At 45.1% G+C, this 16,003-nt stretch overlaps 1 pseudogene; it reads left to right on the top strand.

Annotated features, from left to right (window-relative positions):
* The first annotated feature begins 13,918 nt into the window (after positions 1–13,918).
* On the top strand, positions 13,919–15,303 carry LOC140476790 (la-related protein 4B pseudogene; annotated as a pseudogene).
* The last annotated feature ends 700 nt before the right edge of the window (positions 15,304–16,003 follow it).

A 16,003-nucleotide genomic window follows, 5' to 3' on the forward strand; every position in this document is an offset into this window, starting at 1 on the left:
GTTTAATTGGATTCTCCAAATCATCAAATAAAACAAAATACTGTGGTTTCTGGAAAATATAAAATATAAACAGAGCGTGGAGAAACCCTGCAGGTCTGGCACAATATTTGGAGGGAGAAGCCTCCCTGAGGCAACCTTACGTTCTTTTGTTCAGCGTTTTTATTTTAATTGTTCCCATCTTGCTGCTGTCTGAAGTGTAACATTTGCCTTGCCCCAATGGAGGTGGTGTTCTGGCCATGGACATTGCTCGAACTGAACCGGCTGGATCAACATTGTTCGGGCGGCCAGGTTTTAAAAGTGCTCGGGAAAGTAATGAGGCTGAAGACGGATAAGTCCCCTGGGTCTGACAGGATGCACTTGGGGATATAAAAGGAAGAAACATTGTGGATGCACAGGTCGTAATTTTCCAGGAATCCTTAAAACTGAAAAGCTGCCAATGCAACACCTTAACCAAAAAGTTTTTAAAAAGGCCAGTCAGCAGAACATCTGTTATTGGGAGAAATGTTAAAGTGTAATAAAGGTTGTGAGAGCAGAAAATTTAGAAATCCATAATATAATTAAGCAAAGTCAGCTTAAGAGGGGAAATCATGTGTGACAAATTTATTAGAATACAAATCAAAAGTACTGTAGATACTGGAAATGAGAAACAAAAACAGACTTTTTCATGTTTAAGAGACTGGGAGTGCTGGATAATGACATTTGAGCAGACCTTATCTACCTTTCTAAAGCATTTGCATTCATAAAAACTACCACACTGTGCATTAAGGCCCTTACAATGGCAAAAATATAAGATTTTGCAATCAGCGGAAAAAAGTAACTCAAGGGAAAAGTGATGTGGCCACCTAAAGAATAACTACAGGAGCACAATATATTTTCAAAACAAGATGGTGGATGGCTTAGAGGGGAACTTACAAATTATGATGTTCTATGTAATTTTTTTTGTCCTTTAAGATGGTAGAACATAGAAGAATACAGCGCAGTACAGGCCCTTTGGCCTTCGATGTTGCGCCGATCCAAGCCCACCTAACCTCCACTAGCCCACTATCCTCCATATGCCTATCCAATGCCCGCTTAAATGCCCATAAAGAGGGGGAGTCCACCACTGCTACTGGCAGGGCATTCCATGAACTCACAACTCGCTGAGTAAAGAACCTACCCCTAACATCTGTCCTATATTACCACCCCTTAATTTAAAACTATGCCCCCTCGTAATAGCTGACTCCATACGTGGAAAAAGGTTCTCACGGTCAACCCTATCTAAACCCCTAATCATCTTGTACACCTCTATCAAGTCACCCCTAAACCTTCTTTTCTCCAATGAAAACAACCCCAAGTGCCTCAGCCTTTCCTCATACGATCTTCCTACCATACCAGGCAACATCCAGGTAAACCTCCTCTGCACCCGTTCCAGTGCCTCCACATCCTTCCTATAGTATGGCGACCAAAACTGCACACAATACTCCAGATGCGACCGCACCAGAGTCTTATACAACTGCAACATGACCTCAGGACTCCGGAACTCAATTCCTCTACCAATAAAAGCCATATGCCTTCTTCACCGTACTATTTACCTGGGTGGCAACTTTCAAAGATCTGTGCACATGGACACCAAGATCCCTCTGCTCATCCACACTACCAAGTATCCGACCATTAGCCCAGTACCCCATCTTTTTGTTACTCTTACCAAAGTGAATCACCTCACACTTAGCTACATTGAACTCCATTTGCCACCTTTCTGCCCAGCTCTGCAGCTTATTTATATCCCGCTGTAACCTGCCACATCCTTCCTAACTGTCAACAACTCCTACGACTTTTGTATCATCCACAAACTTGCTCACCCAACCTTCTAACCCCTCCTCCAGATCATTTATAAAAATGACAAACAGCAATGGTCCCAAAACAGATCCTTGCGGAACACCGCTAGTGACGGCACTCCAAGATGAACCTTTACCATCAACTACTACCCTCTGTCTTCTTCCAGCCAGCCAATTCCTAATCCAAACCTCCAACTCACCCTCAATGCCATACCTCCGTATTTTTTGCAGTAGCCTACCATGGAGAACCTTATGGAACCATAAGGTTCCCCATGGTAGTGGTTGTGAATTTGGAAAGTGCTGGCCAAAGAACCTTTGTGAATATTCTGGATTGCCTCTTGTAGATGATACACAATCCTGCTACTGTGCATTGGTGATAAACAGAATTAATGTATCAGAATGTGATGGCATTCAAGCAGCCTGTTTTTCTTGGTTGATGCCAAGCTTTTTCAGACGATAGCAATGTTATGACTTTTATCCACCCTCTGGAATGGACTAGCTTGTATCACATTGCTAAGAAAATAAATCAACTAGAAATAAAATTGAACAAATCACATGACATAAAATTAGGCACACATACTCTTCCTCCAGATGAAAGGGGTAGTTATGGACACCAGTATGAGTCCCAGCTATGCCTGTACCTTTGTCGGTTACATGGAACAGTCCATCTTCCACGGTTACACTGATAACATTCCCCACCTTTTCCTCCACTACTTTGATAACTGTATCGGTGCCGCCTCGTGCCCACACGAGGAGGTTGAACAGTTCATCAACTTCACCAACGCATTCCACTCCGACCTTAAGTTCACCTGAACCATCTCAGACACCTCCCTCCCCTTCCTGGATATCTCCATCAAGGGTGACCGACTCAACACAGACATCTTTTACAAACCCACCGACTCACACAGCTACCTGGACTACACTTCCTTCCACCCTACCTCCTGTAAGAACGCTCTCCTTTATTCCCAATTCCTCCATCTCTGCTGCATCTGCTCCCAGGAGGACCAATTCCACCATTGAACACACCAGATGGCCTCCTTATTCAAAGACGGCAATTTCCCCTCCCATGTGGTCGATGATGCTCTCCAGCGTATCTTGTCCACTTCCTGCACCTCTGCCCTCAAACACCACCCCTCCAACCACAACAAGGACAGAACACCCAGTCCTCACCTTCCAACCCACCAACCTTTGTAAACGTTGCATCATCCTCCGCTATTTCCGCCACCTACAAATGGACCCCACCACCACAGATATATTTCTCACCTCTTCCCTATCTGCTTTCCATAAAAACCATTCCCCCCACGACTCTCTTGTCAGGTCCATGCACCCCACCAGCCCACTCTGCCAGCACCTTCCCCTGTCACCGCAGGAATTGCAAAACCTGCGCCCACACCTCCCCGCTCACCTCTGTCCAAGGCCCCAAAGGAGCCTTCCACATTCATCAGAATTTTACCTGCACTTCCACATATGTCATTTACTGTATCCATTGCTCCCAATGTGGTCTCCTCTACACTGGGGAGACAGGACGCCTAGTTGCAGAGCGCTTCAGAGAACATCTCTGGGACACCCGCACCAACCAACTCCTTTGCTCCGTGATCAAACACTTCAATTCCCCCTCCCACTCTGCCAAGGACATGCAGATCCTGGGCTTCGTCCATCGACACACCCTTACTACCCAATGCCTGGAGGCAGAATGCCTTATCCTCCACCTTGGGACCCTCCAACCACATGGCATCAATGTGGATTTCACCAGTTTCCTCATTTCGCCTCCCCTCACCTGATCCTAGATTCAGCCTTCCAACTCAGCACCGTCCTCATGACCTGTCCCACCTGAACATCTTCCTTGCCACCTATTCACTCCACCCTCCTCTCTGATCTATTACCGTTAGCCCTACCTCTACCGACCTATCATACTCTCAGTACCTTCCCCCAGCCCCACCACCCTCCCATTTATCTCTCCACTCTCTTGGCTCACGAGCCTCATTCCTAATGAAGGGCACATGCCTGAAACGTCGATTCTCCTGCTCCTCAGATGCTGCCTGACCTGCTGTGCTTTTCCAGCACTCCACTCTCGATACGCTGTTCAGTCAAATATACAAGATTCTCTCTGCTAAAATCTTGTGATTTCTAACAAAATTGGGAGAGATATCCCTCAGATTAATAAAGCAACTACCTAGCACAGCTAAATTCACAGTAGAATGCAGTCAGGAGAGAATTGCCCTGGAAATTGTCAACATTGAATTTGGACTCATGAAGTCTGCTGGCAGCACGTAAAATGTGGGCAAAGAAACCTTCTGATTACCACTTGCCATACACTCTCAAATGATGAATCAATACTCCTCAATGTTAAAAACTGCCAGACAGGACTTAAAGCAGGAGGTAAGAAAACCGGCATGAGGGAATAATCAGTGTGGTGTGATCCTCATCAACCTATTTGTCATAGAATCATCTATCCATGTGTGTATTGACAGGAACGTTGACTGCCCAGGCCTTGTGAAGACAAATCCTGACCTTATACTGAAGATGCCTCCGTTGTGTTCAATGGTACTACTGTGTGAAATGCATATATAGTTGAAAACTGGCCATTTATGAAATGCTATGAATAATCAACAGCACAAAAAAGGTATTCAGCCACATAATCCCAGCATGTCACTTATTCCATTATTACTATCTGGATGGGAGACAACCCTGACCTAAAAAAGACTGTAGGGGTGTGTGGCAAGAGCAGCACCATGTATACTCAAAAGATAAGGTACCAACCTCACTACAATACAGGACTATATATAAGCTGTTGTGAGGTTTAAGTGATTCCACAAACATTGGATCAGATTAAAGCAGACCCGATACATTCAATTATGAGAGTTGGTGGACAGTTACCTATCGGGAGGAGGAGAGTCCATAATTGTCCTGATCCTAAATGGAGGCAGTGCACAGCACTTAAGTGCAAAAGGCTTAGCAGAAGCATTTTCAACTAAAAGTGCTGATTTGGTAATCTATTTTAGCTCATAGAGTCAAACAGCACAGAAACATTCTGTTCAGTCCAACTTATGCTGACCAGGTTTCCTAAATTGAATTAGTCCTATTTGCCTGATTTGGCCCATAATCCCTCTAAACCTTTCCTATCATGTACCTGTCCAACCGTCTTTTAAAAGTAATTGTACTCACCTCTCAAGAGACCCCCAATATCATCTTTGCTAATAATCTGCTTGGACTGACATTCCATCTGCTAGTTTAAGACTGAGAATGTTGTTCCCATGTCACTATTTCTATCTACTTCTGTGTCCATTCTCTCTTGATTGAACCAAACTGTTCGTTATCTCATGGTCCCATATAAAAAGAAAGAAAATTAAGAACAGATATAGATAATATTGTCGAAACACTATTCCCCAATTAAATAAGATCATAGTTGATTTTGAACTTGTCACTTCCCCTCTTCCCTTGGTGCGACAATGATAAATTCAATTATCAAATTTAAATTTTCATCATCTGGTTGATATATTTGAGACTTTCACAGAGTAATTTTTTTTTAAAAACAAGTAACATGAACTTAAAATGGCTATAGTGATCACCTGGGAGAAAGGTGAGGACTGAAGATGCCAGAGAGTCAGAGTGAGGAAGTTAAAATGCCACAACGGGGTTAGTCACCACGGGAATGCGCACAGCTACCCCAGAGAGGAAAGACCAGCAGCAAATGGACACTGGTAACCTTGTAAACTGTTAAAATGGGGATAAAAATTGCCAGCATCAATGTGCGTAGCATCAAATCAGCTACGTGATGTGTTTCTACAATGGCCTTCCTGGCCAACGTTAAAACCAACATCATGTTTCTGCAGGAGTGTGGGATACTGCACCTCAGCAGCTACAGGAGATGGTCGAGCTTATGGGTCCATGGGCCGTCAGTTTGGCCAGGGGGCAATGATAGCCGCGCCTCCAGCCTAGGTATCCTGTTGCGAGGAGGCAATTTCACCATCTCCGAGGATAAGGAGGTGGTGGGCGGGCGGCTCCTTGTCGCTGACTTCATGCACAGGAATGCTCCCCTGAGACTGATTAATGTGTTCGCCCCAGTGGGTAAGAGTGAACGGTTGACCGTCCTGCAGCAGCTTGCACTGCTGCTAGGTACATCCAGGCCGGTCATTCTGGCCGGAGACTTCAACTGTATCATTGATGCAGATGGACATTCCGGCGGGGGGGGACAGTAAACTGGACGCCACGTCCAGAGCCCTGATGGACACGGTAAAAGATGCCAAGCTGCACCACGTCTTCAGCACCCCTGCAGACGGAGCGCAGCGTAGATACATCTGGTCACGGGCAGATGGGTCTATCTGCTCAAGAATAGATTACCTGTTTGTGTCCCGAACGCTCTCGGTCAGATCCACTGACATCAAGCCGGTGTTCTTCTCTGACCTCTGCCTCCTGCTGGCCGACTGTCACCTACAGGACGAGCAGCGGGCTGTTAAGGGAACATGGAAGCTGAACACAAAGCTGTTAACCCCGGGAAACATTGAGGAGCTCCAGAGGGACTACGCAGGTTGGAGAACTGTGAAGCCCCTCTTTGAGTCCCCAGCGGACTGGTGGGAAACAGTAAAAGGGAACATCAAGAGGTTCTTCATCCTCAAAGATGTTCAGGAGGCGAGAAAGAGGTGGAGAAAACTGTCCCAGCTCCAGGAAAGTGTGCAGAACCTGCTCCTGCTGCAGACCATGGGGGGCGATGTCACCGAGGACGTCAAGGAGGTGAAGGGCCAGTAAGCCTCGCTCTTTGCCTCAGAGGCCTTCAAGATAATCTTCCGGTCCAGGTTCTGCACAATGGAGCAGGACGAGACATGCTCACATTTCTTCTTCCAGAAGGTGCACAAAGAGAGCTCCGTGCTCAGCAGCCTGAAGGAAGAAGATGGCTCGATAACATCATCTCAGGCTGACATCATGAGCATCAGCAGTCTGTATGCCAGTCTGTATGACGTGAAGCCAACTAACAGCGTGGCCTCCCAGTCGTTCCTGTCCTCTATCACGGAGGTCTTAGATGACAGAACACGGAAGAGGCTGGACCAGCCGTTATCTCTGGACGAGCTGATCAAGGCCCTTGAGTCTTTTGAAAAGAATAAAACTCCCGGAGGTGACGGCTTACTGGTCAAGCTCTATTCTGCTCTGCGGGACTTGATTGGCCAGGACCTGCTGGAGGTGTATGTCAGTATGCTTTGGGTAGGTACCATGAGTGAATCCATGAGGAAAGGCATCATCACCCTCATCTACAAGCAGAAGGAGGAGAGGGAGGAACTCAGAAATTGGAGACCAATCTCACTGTTGAATGCGGATCACAAAATTCTGTCAAAGGTTATCACCAACCGGGTCAGGTCTGCCCTGGGGTTGGTGATTCACCCTGACCAAACCTGTGCTGTACCGGGCAGGAAGGTCGCTGAGAGTCTCGGACTCCTCAGGGATACGATCGCCTATGTGCAGGACAGAGGGTTGGACACCTGCCTCATCAGCCTGGACTAGGAGAAAGCCTTTGACAGGATATCACACACATATATGAGAGATGTTCTCTCCAAATGGGTTTTGGGGAGGAAATCTGCAATTGGATCAGGCTGCTCTACATCAACATTGTCAGTGCAGTCTCAATCAATGGGTGGGAATCAGATAGCTTCCCAGTCAGATCTGGAGTCAGGCAGGGCTGCTCTCTCTCTCCAGCCTTATTTGTGTGCTGTATATAGTCATTCGCCGAGTCCATCAGGAAGCATGCGAGCCTGAGAGGGGTGACTATTCCTGGCAGCGGGGGCCTGTAGGTTAAGGCCTCTCTGTATATGGATGACATCGCTGTTTTCTGCTCAGATCTGCTGTCCATGCAAAGACTTATTGTGCATATGTAACCAGTTCGAATAGGCCTTGGGGGCCAAGGTAAACCGAGGCAAGAGCGAGGCCATGCTCTTAGGGAACTGGGCCGACCAATCCTCGATCGCCTTCACTATCAGGACCTGAAGGTGCTGGGTATTTGGTTCAGGGGGGTGAGGCGTGCGCCAAGTCTTGAGAGGAGCGTATCAGCAAAGTGAGGCAGAAACTGGGCAGATGGAAGCTACGGTTGCTCTCCATCGCGGGAAAAAACCTGGTCATCAGGTATGAGGCACTGTCATTGCTGTTATATGAGGCACAGGTCTGGCCTATTCCCAGAACCTGTGCCGCTACAGTCACCCGGGCCATCTTCCAATTTATATGGAGATCAAGGATGGACCGGGTCCGAAGGGACTCGATGTATAAAGATCTGGGCAACGGGGGAAAAAAACACACCCAATGCCACCCTCACCCTGATGGCCACCTTTGTGTGTGGCTGCATCAAGTTGTGCGTGGATCTCCAGTACACAAACACCAAGTGTCACTACGTACTGAGGTTCTACCTGTCCCTGGTGTTGTGAAGAATGGGCCTGGCCTCGCTGCCACGGAACGCTCCGAGTAGTTGGACTGTTCCGTATCACCTGTCCTTCATGGAGAAATTTATGAAGAAAAACACCTTTGACCACAAGTCCATCAGGAAGTGTCCTTGAGACCCTTCGGGAAAAGGAGAGGGCGGATCCTATCGAGCGGTTCCCTGAGCAGATTGTCAAAGTCATTTGGCAGAATGCCTCATCGCCAGAGCTTTCCAACAAGCACAAAGACATGGCTTGGCTGGTGGTGAGAAGGGCTCTGCCAGTGAGATCCTTTATGCACGCCCGGACTCTCAGCCATACCGCATGCTGCCCTTGAAGCGGCTGTGGGGGCGACGAGACTGTCACACACCTCCTTCCAGAATGTGCCTATGCAGAAGGAGTCCGGAGAAGAATGCAGTGGTGTTTATCAAGGTTCATCCTGAGCAGCACCGTGATGTGGGACTCCATACTCTACGGTCTGTTCCCAGGACGCACACTGAGACTAACATCAACTGCGCCTGGAGGATCATCAACTTGGTGAAGGACGCTCTCTGGGTGGTCCGAAACATGTTGATCTTCCAGCTGAAGGAGTTGACCCCGACTGAGTGTTGCAGACTGGCACATTCCAAGGTCCAGGACTACATGTTGAGGGACGTGCTGAAGCTTGGGGCAGCTGCTGCCAAGGCACGGTGGGGAAAGACCACCGTTTAAGGTCTGACTGCCTAAGAAGAACAGGGGGCCCACGCAATCTTTTGGGCTCTGCTGATGCCTCAGCTAAATATATGGACATATGATTGATAAACGTACAGACCTGTATATACAAATGATAAATTCTGATCTCTGTATGCAAATGTTTACGTATGTATGGCATGACCAACTGTACAGACCATCAAATTGTTTTATGAATAAAGTATATTTTTGAAATTAAAAAAAAGTTAGTTCCATGCTTTGCTTCTCTTTCAGGACACATTGGGGACTCAAGGGTTAAACATTCCACTGCCAAAGGACTTACTGCAGTATCACTGAAAGCCTGTACTCTTACAATACAGATGGAATCATATCAGTTGGGGGGAGGCTGACTAGATCTCAGAAATAGAGCCTAATTGAGTCACACATGTACATTCCCCCGGAGCCCCATACAGAGGTAATTGCCCTTTCCCGAGAAGACTGATAGCCTTGGCCACAACCCTGTTAAACTGCTTGCTGCTCCCATTGTCTTACTTCCCCTCAATAGTAGCAACAGGATGTGAATCCCCAATTTACAGCAAGCAAACCCTTCTGCCCTAATCTCTTCCCATCAACACATAATCATAAAGAATGCAATAATCAGTTTCTATAATCCATTGACACCTTATCACAGGACATCAACATTCATTGGGCTTTGTAAATTCATAATTACCTACTTTAAACTATGTGATGACAATCACCCATGTTACTGATAAACCTTTTGTTTAATTCCTACAAAATATACTGTCTCTGTGTGTTAGAAAGAGATTCGTGGAGAAGTGTCACCATAAGTAGACACACAGTTACTTCTTCAGGAAGAAGGGCTTATGCCCGAAACGTCGATTCTCCTGCTCCTTGGATGCTGCCTGACCTGCTGCACTTTTCCAGCAACACATTTTTCAGCTCTGATCTCCAGCATCTGCAGTCCTCACTTTCTCCATGTTTTGCACCTTCTCTAATAGATACATCCACATACTGAATCAGAAACTTTTCTTGTACACACTTAAGAAATTCCTCTCCATCTAAACCCTTAACACTATGGCAGTCCCAGTCTATGTTTAAAATCCCTGACCATAATCACCCTATTATTCTTACAAATAGCTGCTATCTCCTTACAAATTTGTTTCTCAATTTCCCTCTGACTATTAGGAGGTCTATAATACAGTCCCAATAAGGTGATCATCCCTTTCATATTTCTCAGGCAGCACGGTGGCTCAGTAGTTAGCATTGCTGCCTCACAGCACCAGGGACCCGAGTTTGACTCCCGCCTTGGGCGACTGTCTGTGTGGAGTTTGCACATTCTCCCCGTGTCTGCGTGGGTTTCCTCCAGATGCTCCGGTTTCCTCCCACAGTCCAAAGATGTACAGGTCAGGTGAATTGGCCATGCTAAATTGCCCATAGCGTTACATGCATTGGTCAGGAGTAAATACAGGGTGTGGATGGGTTACTCTTCGGAGGGTTGGGCTGGACTTGTTGGGCAGATCTAGACAGGTTGGGAGAGTGGTCCAGGAAATGGCTGATGGAATTTAACGTGAGCAAGTGCGAGGTCTTGCACTTTGGCAAAAAGAATAAAAGCATGGACTACTTTCTAAATGGTGAGAAACTTAATAAAGCCAAAGCACAAAGGGATCTGGGAGTGCTAGTCGAGGATTCTCTAAAGGTAAACATGCAGGTTGACTCTGTGATTAAGAAAGCGAATGCAATGTTGTCAAAACCGAGATTGATAGGTTCTTGTTGTCTAGAGGAATTAAGGGCTACGGGGAGAACGCTGGCAAGTGGAGCTGAAATGCGCATCAGCCATGATTGAATGGCGGAGTGGACTCGATGGGCCGAATGGCCTTACTTCCACTCCTATGTCTTATGGTCTTATGGTCTTATGGCCAAAGGGCCTGTTTCTATACTGTAGGGAATCTAATCTAATCTAAATAACTTCCCTGGATGCATTTCCGGGAATATCCTCCCTCAGCACAGCTGTAATGCTATCCCTTATCAAAAATGCCACTCCCCCTCATCTCTTGCCTCCCTTTCTATCCTTCCTGAAGCATTTGTATCCTGGAACATTAAGCTGCCAGTCCTGCCCATCCCTTAGTCATGTTTCTGTAATTACTATGATATCCCAGTCCCATGTTCCTAACCATGCCCTGAGTTCATCTGCCTTCCCTGTTAGGCCCCTTGCATTGAAGTAAATGCAGTTTAATTTATTAGTCCTACCTTGTCCCTGCCTGCCCTGACTGCTTGACTCACTTCTTTTCTCAACCGTAACAGTCTCAGATTGACTTCTTTTCTCACTATCTCCCAGGGTCCCACTCCCCTCCCCCTCCTCCCCCAACCTTACTAGTTTAAATCCTCTCGAGCAGCTGCAGCACATTTTCCTGCCAGTATATTAGTCCCCTTCCAATTTAGGTGCAATCCGTCCTTCTTGCACAGGTCACTTCTACCCCAAAAGAGATTCCTATGATCCAAAAATGTGAATCCTTCTCCCATACACCAGTTCCTCAGCCATGCATTCATCTGCTCTGTCCTCCTATTCCTGTCCTCACTAGCTCATAGCACCGGGAGTAACCCAGATATTACTACTCCTGAGGACCTCCTTTTTAAATTTCTGCCTAACTCTCTGTAATCTCCCTTCAGACTCTCAATCTTTTCCCTTCCTATGTCGTTGGTTCCAATGTAGACAATGACCTCTTGCTGGCCCCTCTCCCCTGTGAGAACATTCATCATCCTCTTTGAGACATCCTTGATCCTTGCACCAGGGAAGCAACACACTATTCTGATTTTTCACTGCTGGCTATAGAAATGTCTGTCTATACCTTGGACTAGAGAATGCTCTAACACAATTGATCTCTTGGAACCTGACGTGTCCCTTGTTGCATTAGAGCCAGTCTCAATTCCAGAAACTTGGCTGTTCGTGCTACATTCCCCTGAGAATCCATTTCAAACAGCATACTTGTTTGAAATGGGTATAGCCACAAAAGGCTCCTGCACTAGCTACCTACCTTTCTTACCTTTCCTGGAGTTAACCCATCTATGTGACTGTATCTGAGACTTTTCCCCCTTCCTATAACTGTCATCCATCACATACTGTTGTTGTTGCAAATTCCTCATTGCTTCTAACTGTCTCTCCAACCGATCCATTTGATCTGATAAGATTCGCAACCAACAGCATTTATGGCAGATATAATCTGCTGTAACCCTTAAACTCTTTAAACTCCCACATCTGACAAGAAGTGTATATTACTCTACTAAAGGCCATTTTTACTTCTTCACAATCTAAAGACCCAGAAAATAACACCACCTTATTCCTCTATAACCACTGCCCCGGGTTAAATTAATAGTTATGGCTTATATTTTAAGTTTAATCAAGAGACATATCTCCACAAACATATAATCAAGAAAGAACCCACTCTACTCACTACTGCAGATTTTCTGTAGGTCACGCTTAAAACAACAATACACTTATCTGCTTCTGTGCTGTGAACTTCACCCAACAGTTCCTCCAAAATCAGTCGTGAATTTCACTGTTTATTAATTTTCCCAGATGCACTCCGATGTCTAGTGATACATAAATTCACACAGCAAAGGCAGTGTCAGTTTCTTTCTTTGTCTCTCTCCTGCACTGACCTCACCATGTGCTTCCTTTGTCAGTTGTTCTCCCTTTTCAAACTGCTGTTGTTTTGACTTTTTCTTCCGAAAGTTCCAAACATTGCAACAGCATATAAAACAATAATTGCAGCTCCTAGAATTCGAGGAAATCACCTCCAGCACCTGAAATACCTCAATAAAGGAGCAGCTGTTACAGCCAGAAATTTTTCCCGTCCTCCATCTTGGATTACCCAGAATCCTGTTGTTTGTCATTTTTATAAATGACCTGGATGAGGGTATAAAAGTTAGTAAATTTGTGGATGACACTAAGGATAGTGATGACGTTGAATTGAAATAATATCCTTTATGGAATAACTTACCCATTTTGTCCTATGACTGGCAAGCTTGTGTCTCGTGCTGTACTGCTTTGTTCTGTGCTTCTGGCATTTCGTGGTATGATGTTATAATTCTCTTACGAAAAGAATGACAGTTGATGAATTGTCCTTAACTCACAGAGTTACTTCAATCTTTCCACCTCCTCCCAACTGTCCCTCCAAAACAAAATCGAGTTACTAATAAAACAGGTTCTAAAACTTCTGTCGGCCTGTTGATTTGCATAATTATTTAAAATCTTAATTAACATCTCAGGTAACATTCAAAATGATGTGAAACTTGAAAAGGTTCAGAAAGGATTTACCAGGATGTTGCCAGGTTGGAGAATTTGAGCTATGGGAGAGGCTGAACGGGCTGGGGCTGTTTTCTCTGCAGCATTGGAGGCTGAGGGGTGACCTTATAGAAGTTTACAAAATTATGAGGGGCATGGATAGGGTAAATAGACAAAGTCTTTTCCCTGGGGTCGGGGAGTCCAGAACTAGAGGGCATAGGTTTAGGGTGGGAGGGGAAAGATATAAAAGAGACCCAAGGGGCAACATTTTCACACAGAGGGTGGTACTTGTCTGGAATGAGCTGCCAGAGGAAGTGGTGGAGGCTGGTACAATTGCAACATTTAAGAGGCATTTGGATGGGTATATGAATAGGAAGGGTTTGGAGGGATATGGGCTGGGTGCTGGCAAGTCGGACTAGATTGGATGGGATATCTGGTCAGCATGGACGGGTGGGACCATGCTGTACATCTCTATGACTATATGACTCTATGCACATGTCAAACAGGATGAAATCTTGTATATACCTAAATGGACAATTAAATGGTAAAAAATACTAAAGCATTCTTTTACTAAGCACTCTTTTCCCCTGGTGCCAGTGTGTGCAGCAGTTTGACAACTTGTATTGGGTTAAAATCAACTGTGGGTTAATTTGCTTGGCTGCTGAATGTATGATGATCAACATTTGCATCTGGTGAGAATTGCTGGTCACACAAGCAAATCATTATCTTGTAGCCAAATGTTCATTACCTTTGAATCAGAGGCTGATGCACAACTGATTTATAGATGTCTTTGGGAAGAAGTTAAAACCTTCCAGGGTAAGCCTATAAAGGCAAGGGTTAAAGCAAAGCCAATGGCTATCAACACTTTTCTACCAAAGAATGGTTACAGACGTCTTGACATGAACCTATACACTCAGCAGAGGTACACATCATTTTATGTGCCTCCGATATGCAGTGCCCAACAGCAATTTCCACTGTATAGCCTTCTTACTCTCAGTCCTGGTCAAGAACTCACAGCTATTTAGATCCTACTTTGGTATCTCCATTCCCTAATGCTGGTTTTATAAATGGATTTACTGCAGCTCCAAACTTCAAATCTGCTACAGCCCCTTTGTCCGCACTCAGACAATATAATCCTCGGAATGGGAACCACAGCAAAACACAACTGTGCCCCACATTGCCGAACACAGACCATGGTCCAGGACTTTTAGAAAGCCCAAAGATATTTAATTTTTCTACGGGCCATCTGTTCAAAGTCCACAAATGTGACCAGCTGGACCAAAGAAGACACAGATCCATAGTAGTGCAGGTTATAAGAGAGATGTTGTTGTGATCGCCCAGCATGGGCTGAAGAAGGAAGAATTCTTATGGATACAGGAAGAAAAAGGAAGACAGTTTTTTGGGATCTCAGGCACAATCCCCTCCACTAAAGCCACCATCACCTAACTTTGAACTAAGGTTGTCCATCTTACCTGCTTTGCCTGGAGCTGCAATTTGAAGACTGAAGAGGTTCTTGAGGATAGACTATCAAATGTGATCAAAGTACTTCCAAAAGAGAAGGCACAGATATTACAGAGTAAAAATGTTGATGCAAGCGCTAACACTATACCTTCAGGAATACCATAGGAGACGTTGCCATCCATATCTCCAATTGCACTGCCAGCAAGTTCTGAGGGCTCCCCTTCACTACCTCATTCTCCAGAAATCAATGAAACAAAGAGCCAGGAAACCAAGCAAAGAGAAACACAAACTCCTTTGGAAAGACTGACTACATCTGTTTCTACTGCAAGTAAATCAGTACAAGTGAACGGAGCAGCCACAGAACTTCAAACAGAGAAGTGCTAAAGAATCTCTAACACTACAACCACAGAAGGAGCAAAAACCCAATACTGCAGCCAGCAGCAAGGATGACAAAAAAGTTTCAGAAATTCCAGTCGATAAAGAGTCTAAAAATAAAGACCTATCTATTGGAAAGACAAACCCAGGGAAGCTTAGCGACCAGCGAAGACAATCACGTCGCAGAACACCCCCTCTGAGCATCAACAAGCACACAAATAGAGATCAATACACACCCCCTCAAAATCACCCAACTGAAGGTGCTGAAATTGTGGTATTGATTTAAAAAGGTCTGGTCTGTTCAAGTGTAAATTCCTTCCCCCAAGTCTCCAATCTGAGCACAGAGGTTGTTAAAATAATGGTTTGCTGGAAAAGGGCTTGAAGGCAACAAAATGCACTTGGTGTTGAGAGAGAGTGTAATACTATTTGCCTTAGGCTACGACTTTTCAGTATTTGGTGAATTGTCTACTGTAACTTAATCTCTTGCTCAGTTGTAGATTGGAAAAATTCTTTGCCCGTTTAAAGGTGGGGGGAATAAATGGAACCATGATCAGCAAACTGGCATGAACATTATGCTGTGAGTCAGAATGTGGGTTTATTGTTCAGTGTGACTTTGTTTGCTGTAATTACACAAGAATGAAAGGGGAAGCAGTGGATGTTGGATCTACTTTCGTGATGTTGAGCAGTGTGGCAAATGGTTTTCTGTTCTACAGATCTATTTGGCACAGAATGTGATCAGTGTGTGAATGCTGACATTTAACTTTCTTTGTATATAGTACAAAAACTCTCAAACTCATTAATTAAGTGTTAGTGGGAAGTGATTGGAGTTATCATCTGGTTGGTAGATTTAACACAAGCAGTCACTTTAGTCTGGGTTACTATGGTTTTGTCTAATTGCCAGTTTTTTTTTCAAAGTGATTCATCTCTGCTGTGGAAAATGTTGGATTAGTGTCTGAATTTTTCTTTTAAAATACATAATATCAAAG

The sequence above is a fragment of the Chiloscyllium punctatum genome, chromosome 5, assembly GCF_047496795.1.
Source record: "Chiloscyllium punctatum isolate Juve2018m chromosome 5, sChiPun1.3, whole genome shotgun sequence".
In the NCBI taxonomy this organism is placed as follows: domain Eukaryota; kingdom Metazoa; phylum Chordata; class Chondrichthyes; order Orectolobiformes; family Hemiscylliidae; genus Chiloscyllium; species Chiloscyllium punctatum.